Source organism: Lissotriton vulgaris, chromosome 3_1 (genome assembly GCF_964263255.1).
Source record: "Lissotriton vulgaris chromosome 3_1, aLisVul1.2, whole genome shotgun sequence".
Lineage (NCBI taxonomy): Eukaryota > Metazoa > Chordata > Amphibia > Caudata > Salamandridae > Lissotriton > Lissotriton vulgaris.
In genome coordinates this window covers 1,203,897,245-1,203,918,967 of record NC_141689.1, presented here as the reverse complement: position 1 = coordinate 1,203,918,967, position 21,723 = coordinate 1,203,897,245, and positions in this window count along the sequence as shown.

Sequence of the window (21,723 nt, the reverse complement as noted above, 5' to 3'; positions counted from 1 at the left end):
CCACAAGTCTCAACATTATGTTATTTTGTCTAATGTTTGACTGTCCTGAGCTGGAATAAGCTGCACTGTCATCACAGACAAGTAGTAGAAATGGCAAAATTGAAAGATATATTCCTGTGTCTTACACATAAAAAGACGAGTGTTCAAAGGAGGGGTACAACATTACAATGCATTTCACAGAGATGAGCTTCCACCATTCTTTAAAAGAGTTAAAAGCACTGTTTGCTACCTCCAACAGAAGAAACATTGCAACAGAAACCTCCTGAAAATTTTCCAGACAGAATAAGTGCCCAAATAAATTGAGTCCACTGTTCCAACAGTTGAAAAAACATGGTACAGGAAGATCCGTCCACTTATACTCAGACAGAGCGGAATCCGATGGAGTGAGTAATTCCATACCACAGAATTCATAATCAGAGCCTTATCATTGCACGTGAGCAGTGTGCTTTCCACCTAACCTAACCTACTGCCATCCAGTGCTTGACGAAGCTCCTGTTGAGCAGGAGGAGAACAAAGGGTGTGGTTAGCCAATTGGATTGAAATAGTGTTGTGGGGTATTGTGGTGCTTTAAAGGATGCATATCGGGCAAGGATTGAGGGACTTATTTATTATTATTTTTTTTTGCCGTAGGGCATTTTTTTTTTTTTTTGCCGTAGGGCAGCACAGCAGGCCCTGCTGCTGCGCTACCCTACGGCAAAAGATAAGGTCAGGAATGCACCCTATCTATTACATACTGCGCATTCCTTTCCTTTCCCCTGCGCCGGCGCACACTGGGCTGCCATGCGCCAACGCAGGCACCTTTGCACTGTGGTGCAAAGGTGCCTGCATTGCGGGGATGATTATTTTTGTTCAGGAAGGGAAACCTTCTTGCACAAAACCAATCACAACAGGCTTTTTCCTCTTTCTATGCATGCTGCAGCAGCACACATACAAAGAGTAAACATTTGGTGAAATAAAGCTATTTCTCCTTGTTGTGCCTCCTTTATGCCTCCCCTGGAGAGGCACAGTGTTTAGCACTGCCTCAGACTTACAATTTCTGGTAAACCTGGGGCAGTGTCAAAAAGCCATGTATGTTGCTGGGAATGCCCCCAGCAACACTCATGGAACACCCTTTTCACACACTTTTCTGTGAGAAAGGGGCACATATTTTAAGGCCATGAAAATCCACATAATATGGCATTATAAGGCAGTATAATTATGCCAGTGGCACTTTGCACCACAGGAACGTCAAAAAAGTGATGTTCCAGCGGCGCAATAGAGGCCCTCAAAGTACAGTGAAAGGCACATGTTTTTGCAGAACCTACAAGGGACATTACACTGGACATGCTGCAAAAATAATTTTCTACAAAGTCAGGAAAACAATTCTCACTAGCCCTCTCAGTGGTCCTTATGATACAGTAATTTCTCTTTTCTAGGTTTAACTGAATTTTTAAATTATTTTTTCGTTGCTCACACATACTTTACCTACAACACACAGACCGGTGAAGGATTGGGTGCCCTTTCAAAATGCAAAGCCTAAAAATATATGGAAAGCCTTCTATAAATCTCAAAACAGCACCTTGCCTGCCTCCTCTCCTACCCACTCCCATCAATGACAATGACATAGGTCTCATCATTGTGCATGATAGAAAGTAGATTAGGCGTGGCATGTGCGATATTTAGTTTCTCTAATTTCTGTGATGTGAATGTTTAGTCAGGAATAGGACTGGTGTAACTAAGTTGCAGGATGCAAAGCTATTTAGGGCGAGTTAATGCTTGGAATTTGCAGAAATGGCTAGTGATATACGGGCCCTTTTGATATAACATGTTTCACATTTCTGTTCTACAGAGAGTGAAATCATCTCCATTGCCAGTGTGTCCCACATGTTATAAAGTCAATCCTCATAGATTCTATTTCTTAAATACAGTACTATTGCTGGTTGTAACTTTCTGGCAAAAAAAGATTAGGCAAATTCCACATTTTCTTTAGTTCCCCTTAAGAGAGAAATTTGGAGTGCTTAAAGCAGTCATTTCCCCTCCTCCTTCAGGCTCCCACCTTTAATTGTAGTGTGCTGTGGGGCTCAGTGATTATACACTCTCTTGATGGAGAAAAAGTTCCTTTCAAAAGTACAGGCAGAGGTAAAAGCAATGGCATTACCTTAGTGTAATACCCATAACGCAGGATGATGTGCCCTGACTGAGTATCGGCAAGGCTAATGAAGGTGAGAACCAGTGGCGGATTCTCCGCTATGGCAGTGGAGAGTCGCCCCACTGCTTCACAGCAGTGCCAACTTTAGAAACCTAAAATGATAATAATTTAGTTATTATTCTTTTATGGTTTTTGTCTGTCTGCGTTGTGGGCAAGCGGGTTGGCTAGTGCTGGTGTGCTTTGGGAGCAGGGTATGTATAGTTCGCCCATTCCTAAGTGCACAATGACTGTTTGGTCGGCCCAAATAGGGATGAGCACTGCTATATTCTCATGCAGGTTGCAATACAGCCTGCATGGAGAACATGCCCACCCCTCCAACCCCTGGCTGGTCGCTGTGTCTCAGCGCTCAGACCAATCACAACGCTGCATTGCTGCATTGTGATTGGCTTGAAGAGGGAGCCTGGCTGCCTGCTCCCTGTTCCTGTCAGAGGGAGGAGAGCAGGAGCAGAGAAGATGTGAAACCCGGCCTCAAGGTAAGTTTAAGTTTTTTTTATTCCCCCTCCTCCCTCTGCACGACACCCCCCAAACCCCTCTCAACCCACATGCCCGCCCCTCCACCCTTGAGCCATGCAGGCCCCCCCTGGTGAAGTTAGCAAAGATACAGGAAAGTACAGGTTTGCGGTGGCCAGATGCCCTACCCTTGGCTTTGTTATCTACCAGGGCGACAGCACATTCTAGAACAGGGTTGTCCCTTTATGAGGTGGTCTTCGGATGCCACGCTAATGTCTGGGGTGTTCCAGGACCCAGGCGCTTTTCCGAGATGGAGTACCCCCTGCTTATAGATTATCTGTATGAATTGTCTAAAGATCTTCATTCTATTCATCAACAGATCCAAGACAGGCTGCAACAAGTACCAGAGGGGCCCGGGCATCAGTTACAGCCCGGGGACTATGTGTTAGTGAAAAATTTTCAACGGAAGAACTGCCTGGAGCCTCGGTGGAAGGGTCCACTGCTTGTCCTCCTTGCCACCCACACCGCAGTCAAGCTCGAAGGCCAGAAGCATTGGGTCCATGGAACGCATGACCAGAAGGTACCTCTCCCACTTCCTTGTGATCAGTGGGTCATCAATGGCATTGCTGACCAGGTAGGAGAGTGGGTGCCCCGATTTGTTCCCTTTTCTGAAGCCTGATTGAGGTGGGCGCAGACAGACAAAGAAAGTGACGCAGCCTTGTTTGAGGTTGTCCCACCAGATATAAGAGCCGCCCAGGATACCCCCATTTCCAATACACCAGAATCTGAGTCTTAATGCCCACCTACCCTGAGTTTCTAGCCCTTATTTTTTTATTTGTTTTTATTTTTTACTGAGAGTCAATAGACATTACAACATACAATATTATCATATTTGAATACATATTCCAAAATATTGAGGAAAGAAAAGATTGGTTTAAATCTAAAATACAAAATGATACAGTATTATAAATATTCATTTCGAAATACTCAGTAGTGCAATTAGGATATTCCTGTGATACAGAAAGAAATCATAATAACTTAAAGTGCAAAGTGCTAAATGAGGATGCATACATACATATGTACCCTATCTTTTTATACCAAATGCAATAAGAGTGCAGAAAAAGATCACATTAAGGTAAAGTGCAGAGTGCTCTATCTGAACAAGTACCTACACATATGTTATACCAACTACAAGATGTTATCCTATGTTTCAAACAGACTCCAATATTTCTCATACTTTCTTACTGCTCCTGATCTTATTGCATATTTCTTTTCCAATTCTTGTATTCTAGACAATTTTGCCCTCCATGCATTAAAGGTAGGTACCTGCTCTGTTCTCCACAGTTGCAGGATTAGAGAGCTTGCTATTAAAGCAGGAACAAACAAGCCTAGCTTGTGTGCAGAGGTAGCAGGAGAGCAACCTAAAACTGCAGTGTATCTATCAAGTGAGATGAGGGGATCAATTGTAAATTTAAGATATTTCTCGATCTCCTCCAAGAGACTCTGGACTTTTAGGCACTCCCAAATTATATGTGTCCAGGTTCCTTTCTCTGCACAGTGAAAGCATTTATCTTCTATTTGTGGGTATTTGTTATGAAGAAAAGAGGGTGTTCTGTATATCAACCATTTTGAATAGTATTGCATGCTTTTAAAGTTTGCCCCTCTGAATATAACTGCATTAAACTTATTAGGCCTATTCCAGGTTGGTTTTAGAATCTGTATATCATACCTTTTCTTCCATCTATCACTAACTTTTTCGGATAATGAAAGATATTTATTGTCATTGAAGATTTTAATCCAGTTACTAATCTTCCGTTGTGTGGGGCAATTAAGGGCTTCGCTGATACTATTTTTATAATGCAGGCTGTCCATATCTAGCTTTTCCATTATGGGTTTTAATCCAATAAATGACCACTTTAAAATTGTATTTGAGTTTTGAAGCCCCCTTTCAATCTCCGCACAACTTTTCCAACAGTTCCCCTTGGTGAAATCCTGGATCTGGACATACCCATTTACTTCCCTCAACCTTAGTATATTGTTCTCTAACAAACCTGTTTCCCCCATATATATATTCGAAAGCCTGGTTGAGATATTGATTCTTAGAATATCATAGAGTGCTAAAAGCTGAGTTTTTTGTTTGAGTAGCCATTGTAGGGTTGTGTAACGCATTTTTTTAGGGTACTTAGTATCTCTTGTAGGGTCTATTATGTTATGTTCCCTTAGGATCTTTTTCATGAAGAAGTTATCTGCCTCTTGAGGGTCTTAAAAGAAAAATCTAAAACTTTGATGTGCAAATGATGCATAATAATAATTTCTGATATTCGGAAAAGATAATCCTCCTTCTGCGACAGGATAGTTTAAAGTGCTGAGTGCCAATCTTGGTACCTTATTTGTCCATAGGAAAGTGAAGAACATACTGTCTATTTCTTTAAAAAAAGAGATCTGTATTGCACAGGGAGCTGCGCTAAAAAGAAAATGAAACAGAGGAAGAATAGACATTCGAATTAACGCAACTCGTCCTATTATTGATAACAGCAGCTGATTCCATCGTGTTAGCTGAGAGCGCACCTTCATCGACAATCGAATATAATTTAGGGAAAAAAGGTCTTCTACTCTCTCAGTTACATAGATCCCTAAATACCTCTTTGGACGGGTGTTGTATATCTGTCTAAATTCTAATAAGAAAGAATTCACACCGCAATTCCATAATATAATTTCTGTTTTTGTCCTATTGATTTTATAACCCCCAATTCTTTCAAAGTCTGCAAAGACAATCATAATATACGTCTGGGTATCCATCTTTGGGTCCAAAAAAAGAGCAATGTCATCAGCATATAAGTTTATGTTCATCATTCCATGACCGGGCCGTATGGGCTCTTTTTTCCCTGATTGCAATTGCTAATGGCTCTATAAATATAGCGAATAAGATCAGGGAGAGGGGACAGCCTTGTCTGGTGCCTCTATTTATTTGGCATGTTCCTATATTGACAGAATTGATAAAAATTTGCGTCTGAGAATTCATATAAAGTTGTTTTAATAAAAATATGATCTTTTTGGGAAGCCGAACTTTTCTAAAATTGAAAAAAAACAGTTCCAAGAAACAAGATCAAATGTTTGTTCGGCATCTAAAAACCAAATCTGTGCCTCAACCTTATTGATAATTAAAAAATAAAGCGCCTCTAATAAAACATTTGTATTAGTATAGAGCTATCTCGCCGCTACAAAGCCGCACTGATCTGTCCCAATAAGTGATCCCACCATCCTATTTAACCTATTGGCAAGGAGTTTAGTAAAAATGTTATAGTCAGTATTTTAAAGGCTTATTGGCCTATAAGAATTCACATTTTCACTATCTTCATCTTTTTTTTAAATACTGAGCACTACTGCGTATGGAAAGATACAGGTGGGTCACCCCCTTGTAATAAATAATTTGCCAGTCTTAAAAATTCAGGGCAGAGTACTGTAGAGAATGCTTTAAAAAATTCTGTTGGTCAAAGAGCTGATAACCGCATCTAGTTCTTCCTTTGTGAATTCGGCTAGCAGCAGCTCTTTAACCCCTTCAGCTCTGCGCGAATTCTGCTGCGGTGCTGAAGGTTCTAAAGAACCAATGGAACCATGACGGAACGGTTCCGTCATAAGCACAGGCCAAACGATGCTCATGACGGAACCGTTCCGTCATGAGCATGGAAGGGGTTAAAATTATTTCCCAAATTTGGAATTGGCAATTCCTGTAGAAATGTGTTGATTGTTTCTAAGGAGACCTGGTGAGATGTCTGATAGATATCTTGATAGTATTTAAGAAACACCTCGCCTATTAGTGACCTAGTCCTTTACGCGAGTTGTAGTTACTTTATTCTGAATGTATTTGACTCTATTTCGAACTTGCTTTTCCTTTGCTTGCCAGGCTAGCAATCTCCCCATATACTCGCTATCTTCATAGCTTGTCTGAAGATATAACCTACTTGCCATATCCCCTAACTCATAATAGAATTCCCTTATTCTTGTTTTTGCATTCAGTACTTCTTGCCTATTATCCAAAGTCCTATTTCCTAAATATTCTTGATTTGCATGGGCCAGACTATTTTCCATTGCCATTCTCTCCTCCTTCTTAGCCTTTTGTTTTGGTATCTCTTTTTAGGTGATTATGCCTCTCAGTGTAGCCTTAAAAGCATCCCATATTATGGTAATTGGGGCAGAGTCTGTATTTGTAAAAAAAAAGAAACTAATCTCCTTCTCTCTTTCTGCACACCATCGATTGTCTGCTAAGTTAAGTTTATTAAAATACCACCTTCTTGATGCTTCTTCATCTTTCTTCCCAATAAGGGTTTTCATCTTAATGAGGGCATGATCTGAGAAGGCATTCGCTATGTGTTCATATTTACTGACTTCCAAATTATGGGAGGTTAGAAAAAAGTCTAGCCTTGATGATGAATCATATTTCGCCGAATAACAAGAGTACTCACATTTGATCGAATTGTTAAGCCGCCAGTTATCTAGAATATCTAAATCTATCCTACAGCTCAACAGAGCGATGGCTACTTGTGGTTAATTTTGCCTTCGGTCCTTTTTTTGAGTAAACCACAGGATTTTGCAAAAAGTTCAAATCACCTCCCCATATGATCTGATCAGGTATACCTGACAGTGCTTGTTTTAACTGTAGAATGGGGAGCGGGTCATCCCCGATTGGTGCATAGATTGTAGCAAGTATCAGGCTTGTCTGGTTTATTATCCCATGCAAGAATGTCCATTTACCACTCGTATCTGAATGTGATGCTTCAACATGAAATTGGACATGCTTGCCTGTATAGTTGCTCACGCCTCTCTGAGTTTTCCCCGGCACAGAGGAACAATAAAAACCCGCCCAATTTTTAAACCTTTTACTAGCATCTGCTAAGGCTCGGAAGTGTGTCTCTTGTATAAAGATCACATGTGGGTGGTGTCCTCCTAACCAGCTCTCTATTGCAGTAGTTTTACGCCTATTATTCAAACTGTTAACATTCAAAGACAGAATTAACAGTTTATTCCTATTCATGATGTATTTAAAAAACTGAAAATATAGCCTGTTTTGTCCACAGGCCCCAGGACATCCTGTCTAAAGTGCAACTTGTGCCATATGTGCAAAATGCATTTCTAAAGTGCAACTTGTTCAAAATGTGAAAAATGCATAGATGAGTGACCGCTTAAATTGTTGAATCTTTTCTCCCAATAAGACAGTAGCGGACTAAGTTATACACTAAAATACATGCCATTTGAGTTCTGCAAGCTACGCAAATATACCATATCCACTATAAAAATTGTGCAAATTGTGCAATAAAGTGCAAATCACTCATATAGACCAGTATAGTACAGTACCGTTTGTGTCAATAGTGCAAACGACTACTTAAAGTGCAAATCAGGCGGCTATTAGGCCAATTAGACCAAAATACTACAGTACAAATTATATCAAATTATGCAAGATAAACACTAAAATGCATTGAAGTGCAGTATTCAATGTGCAATATGTCAATTATATAAGACAGAATCTTTCCATAGCAACATTATGTATCCTCTTCTTTGACTTATACAGGAAAAGAAAACAAATTCTGTCTATGAACTCTCTTTTTCTAATGGCTTCACCCCCCCCCCCACCACCCTTCACTCTTCCTCTCTCTTTTTACTGGATGCCATCCTGTTGCATCCTGTACGTCCCCTGATTCACCTTATGTCTGCCCCTCGGAAAAGACTCTTAGGCTTTTAGGCTTTTAAGTGATTCTCAGGTCGCTGCTCATTATTATTCAAGGCAGACTTATACCCACAGAGTTTCCACAAAGTTCCCTTTTCCTTATGTTGCATTAAGAACTTCCAAAAGGTTTTGGGGTTCTATTATGTCGGTAAAATTAAAAAATGTTCCTTTGGCTTTCACTTTTAACTTAGATTGTTGCACAATCATCACCTGTGCCCCTTTGGCCTTAAAATAGTCAATCATTTTGCTAAAGTCCTTCTGTCTATGAGCAGAGGCAGCTGACATATCAGAAAAGATTTTAAAGTTCTTGATTTCGTCGGTAGTAAATGATGGTAGTAAATGATCTCCTTTATATTGCTACATTTAAGATTTTCTCTTAGATTCTATATTCTGAAAAGTTTATTAAGATGATTTGTGGGTACTTAGGATTCACAGGTTTATGTGCAGGTACCCTATGGGCTCTGGAGATTGTGAGATCTCCTTGTAAGTCAGGTATTGCCTTTTTCTATAGAGACTCAGTATGAGGTGGTCTTCGGATGCCCCGGTAATGTCCGGGGCGTTCCAGGACCCAGGCGCTTTTCCGAGATGGAGTACCCCCTGCTTACAGATTATCTGTATGAATTGTCTAAAGATCTCCATTCTATTCATCAACAGATCCAAGACACGCTGCAACACGTACCAAAGGGGCCCGGGCATCAGCTACAGCCCGGGGATATGTGTTGGCATAAATTTTAAAAGGATGAACTGCCTGGAGCCTAGGTGGAAGGAGCCACTGCTTGTCCTCCTCGCCACCTGCACTGCAGTCAAGGCCAGAGGCATTGGGTCCTTGGAACGCATGTCAAGAAGGTACCTCTCCCACTTCCTTGTTCAGTGGGTCATCAATGGCATTGCTGAACAGGAAGGAGAGTTGGTGCCCCGCTTTGTTTCCTTCTCCGACGCCCGATTGATGTGGGACAGACAAAGAAAGTGATGCAGCCTTGATTGAGGCGGTCCCACCAGAGATAAAAGCTGCCCCAGATACCCCCATTTCCAATACACCAGAATCTGAGTCTTAACCCCTTCCATGCTCATGACGAGCTCAGCTCGTCATGCAGTACACTGCTTGTGTGCTCATGACGAGCTGAGCTCGTCATGAACCATGGGATTCAAAGGCTCTCAGCACAGAGGGAGAATTGCTGTAGCATTGATATGGTTAATGCCCATCTGACCCTATGTTTCTACCCCTTTTTGTCTATGCGACAGTGCCTGGAGTCACCAGATATCATCTATACCCTCGACAAAAGGTCGGTGGATCAGAGGGACAGTCTGGGAGTTAGGGAATGACTTGAGACCAGGTTGTAGTTACCCTGCCTAAGGTACCGGTGATAGGAGCAAGGAACTGAGATTGGTGCACTGACCTGGACACTGGACAGGATAAGCTGAGGACATCTTCCAAGGAGGGAGGGTTCCCTATCCTGAAAGAAGAGGATTTGTTTTTCAGCTAGGGCTGTGATCGCGTAGCTCCTCCGAGAGAGTGCTTCATAGCACCCTTGTTGATGAATAATAGGAGTCTTCCAGTGAGGCTCTGAAGGACACTGGGTAACTTGTTTCCTCTCTGGTACTGTTGTAGCATTAGTGGCTCCAGTTCGTGATTGTTTCCCTCTGATACATATAAACTGCTTTTGAAGTTTTATAAATGTATCCTTTTGGTTACCCTATCCACGACGAGGAGCAGCCCTTTGCGGCTCCACGTCCCACTTCAAATGGGCCTGTTTGGTCCTCTTGGTCTACTAAGAGTAAAATAGTATTTGTTGCAATAATTTTGCTTTCCCTGATATTGGTACTTGGGACGATGTTTTCCCTGGAAGAGAAATACCCTGTGCATGCTTGGATGAGTACTACGCCAGCCCCTCTTGAATATATTTTTTGTACCTTAGCGCCTTATAAGGAAGAGCACCGGAAGTACTTTAAGGACAATGTTTTTATCCAGACATAGCACCAAGCCCATGCTGCCTATAATATGACAAAATGTTGGATGTGTGGTTTGCTACCTTCGGTCACACATCAAAGTGAGAACTTGTTGCCTATGCACTTATCCTTTGTTAATATTTGCGAGGGGTGGTTTACCTTACTCAGTATGATCCGCTCGTTCTCTCAAACTGACTCCTTGGAACAAAGATGTACCCGGTCCTGTTCCCTGACAATGAATGTGTATTCCCAATATAGGGTCCCACATGGTGTTATGCTTGGAAGTGGTCGGTTTGACCGGGCATTCTTGAATTCCTGTCTCAAGGCAGCAGATTGAGGTAGAAAGACAAACAGAACAGAGATGGACACTGACAGGTTCTCCCAGTTCAATGTATCAGAATATTACCAATCCTTCCAAGCAAACAATGGCACCGAATATAAGCCCATGCCCCTGGCGGTGGTAGATGTACTGGCTCCTTTTGTGTTCAAGGAGCAGGAAACAAGAGGTAGGGGAGAGTGGATGCAATACCACTTCTATATTGAAGATGCCCAAAAGTCCGCCCTTGATCCAGCTGTCTAATGTGTATTTTGTCTGTGGTGCTCATGGCTATGTGTGGCTCCCTGAGAGATGGTCTGGGCGGGGCTACCTTTTCAACCTGCTTCCCCCAGTTATATAGCCCCTCCCAACTACCACAAAACTCATCACCTTTAGCGTAGAGTTGTCCTAGCTTCCCGACTTAGGATTAAGTTCAACACGGATGACATAGATCAGACTGACACTACCCTGCAACAGTTTACTCATGCAATGTAACACATTCTACCCTTCTGGGGCTATATGGCCAATAGCCTCAATATTAGATGACTCACCCAGGTGTTAGAGGGGGGTCATCAATATGACGGGAGGAATATTGACCAATATTACGGTAGAGGTTCCGGCTATGAGACTTGTTGCTCTTCAAAACTGGATGATTTTAGACCTAATCCTCGCAGATAGGGGTGGAGTTTGTTGTGTCATCAGTAGCTGTGTCTACATCCCCAATCACGCCCCTAATGTATATTCTACTATACAGAAGCTCCACAAGCTTGACTCTGATATTCACCAAGATAATGGTTCATGGTCCTTGACTGGGTGGTTCTGGGGCCTAATATCATCCTGGGGTTGGAAGATACTCCATTTCCTAGTAGCTATAGTAGGGGTCATCTTTACTTGCTGTCTCTGTGTCAACTGCCTACCTGGATGCTGTACCTATTGTGTGTGTAAGCTCACCCCGACTCCTATATTGTCGGAACAAGATAATAAAGTCTCCCCTATGATGATGCAAGACATAGAGGCTATTATGTTAATCAACGAGGGCATTTTTAAATAATAAAGAGGTCTGATATGCAAATGTTTCATTCCCTTTCCTTGCTTAGAATTGTAAAGACCCTACCGGATAGCACCAATAAACCATTTAGCCACCCATGCTAAAAGGAGGGTCTGTTAGGTTTGAGAAACCCAATTCTTACTATATCCATATTCTGTGCCATAGTAGGTTGGAAGTGTGCAGCTAAATGACATCTCATGTGTTTTCACTTTATGCAACCCACTGTGTTATCCATGTAATGCACAAGCCTTAGTTAGCCTGCATGACTCCATTTTGTACGTTGCAATCCCCATTAGGCTGTGTCCGAACTAGGCCCTGTTTTTCATTTGCTTGCCTCAGTCGAAGACTGTATTTAGTTATTATTTTCTTCAAGGTTGCCTTCTGACTTACTAATGAATAGGCCATTCTGCCCTTGCCTAACCTATCCATGTGTGTAGCTCTGCTCCCATGTTAGGAGAGCTGAGACCCGGCACTGCAACCTTGAAAGTATGATAGTGTGTACCCATCTAGCAGATGGTAGCTCATCCTTCTGTGCCTCCTTTTTTCATGTTCAGGCTGAGCCGGTAACTTTTCACTCTGGGCATTGTTGGGGGTTCCTGGAGGTATGGTTACATGTTGGGGGGGGCCAGTCCTTCAGCAAGCATCTTAGGGTGCAGGTCAGATTGGACTCCTCTGCAGAATATTGCTAATAAATGCCAGTTTGTATTCTCTACTGTCTGACCGACTCTTCATTTCTTGGGAAGGCATATTAGGTGATTCTCAGTAACCCAGGTGGCCCCTAAGGGCCACTTCCTTCAGTTCCACCGATTTGTTGTTAACCACTGTTCTCTGATTTTCTGTCTTTCATGTATTACTAGGTGGCTCGCTAGTCAATAGAAAGTAATTACTGTTCCTGGTTACACGCTATATATCGATCTGTTCCGCTAATCCATGTTAATCACTGTACTCTCATTGGGCTCTAGAGTCGTTCTTATTGGTCTCAGGATTACACGGTTTTTAACTTGCTTTACTGGTTTAATATACATTTCAACAACAACCACTCGGTGCCCTCCCCCCATTGTTGGTATCAAACGTCACAATCCAGACCCACAGTGTATGCCCTGTGCTTCTCTCCACCTAGCTTTTTAACAAGGCCCTTTTCAGGAGACTTGAGGAGCCCGTGAAAAAGATCCTAATGTTGGATCCTTCATGCCACCACATTTATATAAGCTCTGCTGTCCAACAATGTTGTTGCCATGGTTTGGGGTGGGGGTAGTGAGAGGGAGAGGGGGAGTGGGTTCGGGGGGTTAAATGTTGTACTTATTTGTTTGTTTTTTGGATGTTCACGGTGACTTCTTGCCTTTTCCTTTCAAGTTTATCTGTGGTTCACATCTGTCTTTTCAGATAAGCATTACTTCTTGTTGGACTTGGCCCTGCTGGCAGGTTCACCCCTGAACTCTTTGCCTTTTGGTGTGGCATCATTGTGGTGATTTCTGGTCTTTGTGCACTTTGGCGCTGTAGCGCAGTGTGGGGTGCGCGCGCTCCCTGATTGTGTGTGGTGAGAGTGGCCCATGTTTTTATATTTTAAATAGCAGGAGCCCACCCTGCTCTATCATCCACTTCGGAGGGAGCCTACCCCTCCTTTGCGCTCTTTTGAAATTACTTATTTATTTTTGCTGGTGAATACCCCGCTATTTATAATTTACTCGAGGGAGCCTTCCCCTCTTTTCAGCTGAACTCACCACCGCGCCCGGGGCGGAAGTTAGGCGCCTCTCACCTGAGAAATGGAGGGGGCCTGGCGTGCTGTTGGGAGCCCCGGGGGTCCAGCGGAGAGATGCACAGAGAGGAGGTCGGGAGCGGAAGTCTTCCCGCAGCCCCGGGGCTCCCGTGAGCTGGGGAGAGCCCCGGGGCCACCAGCGAGAAGTAGCGCAAGAGGTGCGCGGCTCCCGAGAGCGAGGGAGAGCCCCGGAGGAGGATTCTGCCTGGGGGAAGTGAGGAGGCAGCAGCAGCCGCCATTGGCAGCGCGAGGCTCCCGAGAGGAACAGGGAAGCCCTGCGCCACAAGCAAAGTATGGCCACCGGAGTCCCCCGCGAAAATAGACGGCACCGGCCAAAGGAGAGCCCAGGTGAGGGGGGCTCCTAGGACTTAGACAGAGAGGCCCCGTGTGTGCAGTGGGCCGCTCCAAAGTGGAGATGGCGGCAGAGCGGGCCCTGCGGGGGTCCCCCGAATCCGGGACGATATAGGGGCCTGGGCGGCCCCACATGCAAGAGGGCTGCCCTAACGACTGGGGGCATATTTGTTCAAGGAGCCTCTGTGGCTCCCCCGCCCCTGTGTGGTTTCCGAGTCAGGTGGCTCCAGTAGTGGCAGTGTTATTTTAAAGAGCCCCAGCAGGGCCCAGAGGGCACTGTAGTGCCAGGGCCCATTTTGTCCTTTACCCCGCCGTTCCTTGGGGGACATATTGACTTTTAAAGCCTAGTGCGCTCCACCGTAGGCACAATATGTATTTATGGAACCTAGAGGGCTCCAAGGTGCGCAGTTCTATTTCAGAGCCTAGATGGCTCTACCCGTTGGCGCAGTCTCTATTCCTAAGGGCAAGTAAGGGCCCCTGTCACAGTTTTAAGTTCCCAGCTGCCCAGCAAGTAGTGGGCAGCTGCTACGGTTAAGTTATTTTCTTTCTCGGGACATGTACTTCGCATCTAGGAGTGAGACGCACTCCTTCATCGCTACCTTGGCCTTCCACAGCTGCGCAGCACTTAGTGCCAGATGCAGCGTTTAGGCCCTGTTCCCGCCCTCAGCTGCCCAGCAAGTAGTGGGCAGCTGCTACGTTTAAGTTCTGGCGCAGTGGCGCAACATGGACCCTAATGTGATTCATGGACCCTTATGTGATTTATGGACCCTAATGTGATTTATGTGCCTGATGTTATTCATGTGCTAAATGTGATTTATGTGCTAATGCTTTGGGGGTGTTAGGAAATGTACTGTGTGTTGTATGTTTTGCGCACCCTGTTCTGATATCTCTAGATATGGTTTATGCATAGGAGGTTGTTTGCCCTGTTTAGGTTTGGGTTAGAAAGATTATAATTCCCTGTGTGATGTAGGCCCCTAGTGTAAGGCTTTACTTAGGTGGTAAGGGTCTAAGGTAGTTAGACTGATGTGATACTGTGTAGGACTGATGTCATGGCACAGGCTATTGCAAAGTACAGTGATTGACTAGTGGTTACTGGTTGTATGTTTTATGGCCTATCTTACTTTTACAAATCTATCTAATGTACTATTTCTTTACCAAGTGTTTATTCCGAACAGTGGCCCATGTGGCCCTGTCCTGTGTACATAATCCCCTGTAAATATTGCCCGTGCCAGGAGGCACAATGTATATGGTGTGATTACTATCTGATGTGGTTTGATAATACAAAGGCTATTGTTGATATACCCTTGTGTGGGATTCCTTTTGTGGGGGGCCTGGGATGTTGTTGCTGGGGGGTGCGGGCGCAAATGCTTAACTTACAACGCCTCCGGGATCAGCCTTACTGCTCGTGTCACGTTGCCAAAGGGGTGAGCAGGGGTTATCTTTCGAGTGTAACTCCCTTGCCCTAACTAGAGTGGTGGTCTCTGCCTGGCTTTGGCTCAAGCCTTAGCCAACCAGAGATCCCATTTCTAACACTGTAAGCAAGCAGAAGGATGAGGACTTGTGTATGTGCAGTACCACAGCGATAACTGGCTCCATTACAAAACTCTGCGATTTAGATAGTCACATGAAAAGGGATTATTATTTCTAAGTTTGTTCTAAATGTAATTTCTTTGGAAATATGTTTCTTGAGCAGTGTGAGTTAGGTGTCTCTAGCTCTGGAGGGTAGATCATCCCCTAAGTGCAGTATGAGTATTCTGGATTCCCCAGTAGGGTGGGGTCTAGTGGAAGCAACAAAAGTGTGTGTCTGGATTCACCAATACGGGTGGGATCCAGTGGTTGCAGCGATAAGTGTGTCAAGTGCATGTGTTCCCCATCCCGTTCTCTGAGTAATGGTACCTGTGCCACGTGGTGGTCAGGTTGAGAAATCAGGGGCGGTAGAAAATGCCTTACCAGTCCGAGGGGGGGGGGTGTGTGCATGAATGGTGTGTTGGGCTGAATACTTTGGTGTAAGTCCTCTGAGATAGGGAGCTTGCTGAATACTTTGGTGTAAGTTCTCTGAGATAGGGAGCTTGCTGAATACTTGGGTGTGAGTTTTCTGGGATAGGGAGCTTGCTGAATACTTGGGTATGAGTTCTCTGAGATAGGGAGCTTGCTGAATACTTTGGTGTAAGTTCTCTGAGATAGGGAGCTTGCTGAATCAGCGATAAGTGTGTCCAGTGCATGTGTTCCCTGTCCAGTTCGCGGAATAATGGTACCTGTGTCATGTGGTGGTCAGCTTGAGAAATCAGGGGTGGTAGAAACTGTCTTACCAGTCTTGAGAGGGGTTTGGGGATGAAGGTGTGATGCGCTGGATGAAGGTGAACGTCCCATTCCCCGTTCCTGGAGTAATGGTACCTGTGCCACGTGGTGATCAGGTTGAGAAATCAGGGGCGGTAGAAACTGTCTTCCAGTCTTGAGAAGGGTTTGGGGATGGATGTGTGATGCACTGGATGAATGTGAACGTCCTATTCCCCGTTCCCGGAGTAATGGTGCCTGTGTCACGTGGTGGTCAGGTTGAGAAATCAGGTGTGGTAGAAACTGTCTTACCAGTTTTGAGAAGCGTTTGGGGATGGATGTGTGATGCACTGGATGAATGTGAATGTCCTATTCCCCATTCCCGGAGTAATGGTACCTATGTCACGTGTGGTCAGGTTGAGAAAATCAGGGGCGGTAGAAACTGCCTTACCAGTCCGAGGGGGGTGTGTGTGTGGATGAATGGTGTGTTGTGCTGAATACCTTGGTGTGAGTTCTCTGGGATGGGGAGCTTGCTGAATACTTTGGTGTGAGTTCGCTGGGATGGGGAGCTTGCTGAATACTTGGGTGCGAGTGTCTGCGATGGGGAGCTTGCTGAATACTTTGGTGTTTACTCCGGTTTTAGCTCAGACACCTAGGTCCGTTGAGTTAAACTTTTTACGAGAAAGTCTGCTGAAGTGGAGCCTGCGTTGGATTTCTGTGCTCTGTTTAGATTCAGTATGATAGAGTTGGTAAGGTTGTGTGAAGAGAGAGACATAGAGAGGAAAGGTTCAGAGTAGCCCAGCTAGGTCCTGGTGTAGGGGCTCATGTCCTGTCTCTGAGGAGAAGGAGTGGGTGGGACTGCGTGTCTCCAGGTGCCCGAAACCCATGCTCAGGGCTGGATTGTTTCTTCAGGGAACATCAGGTCGGGGCCTAGGCCGTTTGAGAAGGATCTCCCAGTATGTAGGGGACATGGAGCACCTGTAAGCAGGGTTCCAGTAGTTCTGGTGTCTGGCAGTACTGCTCCAGTTGGGAGGGTTCAGAAGTCCAGATGGAGGGGTGCGAGGGGGGTAGGGGCCAGCCAGAAGAACTGTGTCGCCAGGGAGTGACCATGGTGACGCCACTTCTGTCCTGAGTGACAGGCAGACTTGCTACATGACACATTAGTTAGTTGTCACCCTCACGGAAGTCCTGGTGCGCCAGGCATCTGACCAAAGGGTCCGTCCCTAGGTTGAGGAGCCAGGTTCAGGTGTTTGCCTGTCCTGGACGGCAGGATGACTGTAGCTAGCATCCTGGCCGGTTTGTCTTCTATGGTACCACTCCAGTTGGGCGGGTGCGGAACTCTGGAAGGGACTGCAGAGGGAGGGAGACCTCGCCTCTGACCGCTGTGCATCCGGTGAATTTGGATCCCATTTGGTAGACGGGTTGAGGGAGAGAGGTCCTGAACTGGTGGGAGAGTTGTGTTCTGGAGGGTGCTTCTCCTGGGAGAGTGCGCAACCACAGAAGTAGAGGTAAGGTGGGGCATTCTTGCCCGTGACCTCTGGTCAGCCTGAGTGTGCGGACCCTAGGTTGAAGAATCAGTGGTAGTTTGGAACTACACTGAGAAGGGGAGTGGAGAATCGTTATTATATGCCAGGGGTTACCACCCCCCCCCACTCTGTGGATGGGCAAGGACCAGTGGTTTCTGGGTGACCTAGGGCCTGGTCCTAGCTGTGGACAACTAAGTGTTACCGGTGGGGTAGCCTAGTGAAGCTTGGATTTTTTTAAGTGTGCTTATTTTCTGCACCTCTTTACTGTAGTTTCTCTGGTCAGTCCTACTGCATTAACATGCCTAATCTGAGTTTCTGAATAGCCTCCATTACACATGAAGTCATTGGGGGGCCTTCTACTCACATACATGATGACTTACTCCAGCAATATATCTTCATAGATAGACACTTTCATTATGAGTATCCACACACACTGATATGAGGCTGAAAATCAATTCCCTTAAAGTTAGAGATCTAAATCATCTGGTTAAGCGGAAAAAAATTGAAAATTACCTGGTCAAACTCAAAGCAGATGCGTTCCTCCTCCAGGAAACAAAAGTTTCCAATAAGGAAGTGTCCTCATTTGAGAGAAGATGGCTCTCTGACATCCTTTGCTCACCCACCATCAATAAAAAGGGTGGGGTTCTTACACAAATCACAAAACGTCAGGCCTTTCAGTTTAATCTAATGTCATCGATGATAAAGATAGATGGGTCCTTACAAAACTATCCAGGAATAACAAATGCCCTCCCATTCTCAATGTATATGGTGCAAAACAATGATGGCCCAGATTTCTGGTATTCTCTTACTCCGCAGCTAAACCAAATCCCCTCTAACTCTCTCGTCATCTTAGATGGTGATCTCAATCTTCCAATGGACCTTGCGTTAGATTGGCAATCCATGTCAGTACTACATTCTCCTAGGTCACATAAAGAATTTCTCAGAATTTGAGAGGGATTCAATCTCCTTGACCCATGGAGATTACAGCACCCAGACACTAGAGACTATACTTTCTTCTCCAACCTCTATATATCCCATTCTAGGATCAATTACCTGCTGATTTCTAAATTCCCACACACACCTACTAGATCAAACAGACATCTTAACCAGGCTGATATCAGATCACTTGACTATCACCTTGTCCCTTTCGGGCACTAAGGCAAGAGCTTCTAAAAAACTGTGGAAATCCATTGATGAATCAATTAAAGACACAGCTTCCAGAGCCACTATTGAAACAAAGATAAAGAACTACCTGAAGGAAAATTTGGTGTCGGAGACCTCCCCTACTATTCAGTGAATGCATTCAAACCCACAATTAGATGCTCCTTAATCGAAATTCAAGCTAAGCTAAATAAAGCCCATAGTAAAGAGATGGATACTCTAGAAAATGAGATTAAAGCTCTAGAAGCCGTATTCATCTCTCGCTATGATGCACATACAATTTCCAGTCTCACGATCAAGAAATACGAATACAATAGATTACTGGCCGATACAGCTGGGTCTGGCTCAACAAAGACAAGTCTTTAAAACTATGCAAAGCTAACAGGGCAGGAAAAATTCTGGCCTCATACTTGAAACAGAATTGTAAGGGTATTAGCATACTCAAGGACAAGAATAATATCCCACACTCCAACCTCGATAAAATAATTTAAATCCTTAAGTATTTCTACACATCTCTCTACAAGGAAGACTCTGTCTTCTAGGCAGAAGAATGAAGATATTACCTTGAGGATTCAGCCCTCCCATCTATCTCGGGCCAGGACATAAAACTGCTTAGTGCACCAATTTCAATTGAGGAGATGAATTAAACTTAACAAAGCTCCAGGCCCGATGGTCTCAATGCTAAGTTCTATAAAACATTCACCCAGCACTTTTCCCAACTGTGCTTGCCCTATTCTGGCAATTTTCAGACTCAAGATCCATTACTAGCTCAACCAGCGAGGCCATCATCGAGGTTATCCCAAAAGATGGTAAGGATCCACAGCTGGTAAAAAACTATAGACCAATCTCATTAATAAACTTAGATGCAAAAATGTATGCCAAAATACTGTGTAAAAGACTTGAACCATCATTACCGTCTTTAGGTAATCACTTTCAGGTGGGCTTCATGAAAAACAGACTCTCAGGTGACAATACCTGTCGTCTCTGCCACACTATTGACAAAGCAAATCTTCAGACACTGTAGCCATCACCCTTGATGCTGAGAAGGCTTTAAGCAGTGTCTCTTGGTCCTTTCTCCAGGAGACCCTGTTGAAATATAATCTTGGTGACACTTTCACGAAAATGATCCTGGCCTTTATAGTGCTCCCTCCCCTAGAGTATGTTTGGTTGGTCTCTTATCCTCAGCCTTCAATTTAGAGAGGGGTATCCAACAGGGTTTCCCCCTTTCTCCATCACTCTTCATCTTGACACTAGAACCTTTACTTCTCAGCATCAAGGCAAATCCGGATATAGATGCAGTTTCTTTCAATAAAACGACAATAAAAGTGGCTGCATATGCGGGCGATATATATTGATTTTGAACAAAGACGCATCTCACTCAAGCCATAGTTGGATAAAATCAATAGAGGATCATGAACGTGTGTCTGGATATACACTTCATAAAGACATGTCTGAAATCATGGGCTTGAACAACCTCTGCACGAGTGATCTCTTCAAATCCACAGGTCTAGCTTGGCAGCCCCATTACATTAAATATCTTGGCCTAGAATTCAATGTGGACTTATTAGAATTGCTCCGCCACAATGAAAAGCTAGCACTAAAAAACGTTGAAGTGCTACTGCAGGGTTGGAATCCCAAATGTATCACTTGGTAGGGTCGCATCGAGACCATCAAAATGATGATCACACCGATAGTAAACTATCCGATCAGTATGTTACTGCAGTATTTGTGTTTTTGAGTGAGAATAATGCTTCATGCTGCCTGCGTCCCAGGCTGCATGGAGAGGCATTCTCTGCCAAAGTTCTTTGGTTGCTGGGAGCTGGGACTGATTTGTGAGTGGTTTGTAGAATGTTGATATTTAACTTGTAGAAACAGTTGAAGCATTGGAGTAGATGGTGGAGTTGCTGCTCTTCTCCATAACCATTGTAGCCTACAATAAAGCCTATCTACTCGCCCTGGCTCCGGCGTCTTTACTATAGTGACTTCTTGTCATAAAGGTGGAATTTCATTACAAGCGGTGGGAATATCTATAGAAAAAACGATGCTTACCAGTCCACTTAGGCGGTGTTAACCTGGCAGACTTCAAAAAGTACCAAACCGCCTTCCTAGCCAGACAAGACTATTTTTGGCTTTCACCATCCTCTGACTATACTCCCACCTGGCTGTTAGTCGAAAAAGAATTACTTTGTCTCCAATACTGAGAAAGCACTCGTAAAAATTGATAAACTCCTAGAGACCCCTCTCACCAATTCTAATATGATGTTGTTATGGAAAAGCTGAAAAAATCAAAATTAAAGGGAAAACCATATTTGGGGAATCATAGGCATTGAAAGGCATCCACTTCCCAAGACAACTGGGCTCCATGGTTTCCCCACTCTCCTTCAGAGAATTAAAACAGCAATACAACCTCTCAGACATAGATTTGTATGGCTTCCTTAAACTCAAAGCAAGCCTGTCCAAGTTAAACCTCCAAGATAAAGATCCCTTCATCTTCAACACAATAATAACCTTTAACAAGTCAGGGCACCAAACCTCTAGGTTCTACAACCTTTTATTACCTAAATGGAATAGCCATGGTACCATCCCCTCAGATAATTGGGAACTTATTTAGAACTCAGTCGTATCCCACAAGATACATCCCACCCTTTCACAAACAAAGTACTGGCTTCTACATAGATCCTTTTGGCTTTCTGTGAATCCCGGAAGGAGTGGGAAAGGAACGTGAGTCTCCGCAGACAGCCGGTGATTGTTGACCAGGTGACCAGAAGTCAGGTGACCGGGGAGAAACAGAGCAGAGCGGAGAGCGGAGGTCGGAGCAAGTCACGGCGGCGAAAACAAGAGCCGGCGTGGAAAAGATACGGGGGGGTTAAGTGGAGGAAGAGTGGAGGACGAGTGGAGGAGCGGAACCCAGGACAGGGTTGAGCAGGTTGGTGCGGCTCCGCTTCCTTGCCCCCGCTTCCCCCCACTCCCCCCAAGCAAACCGT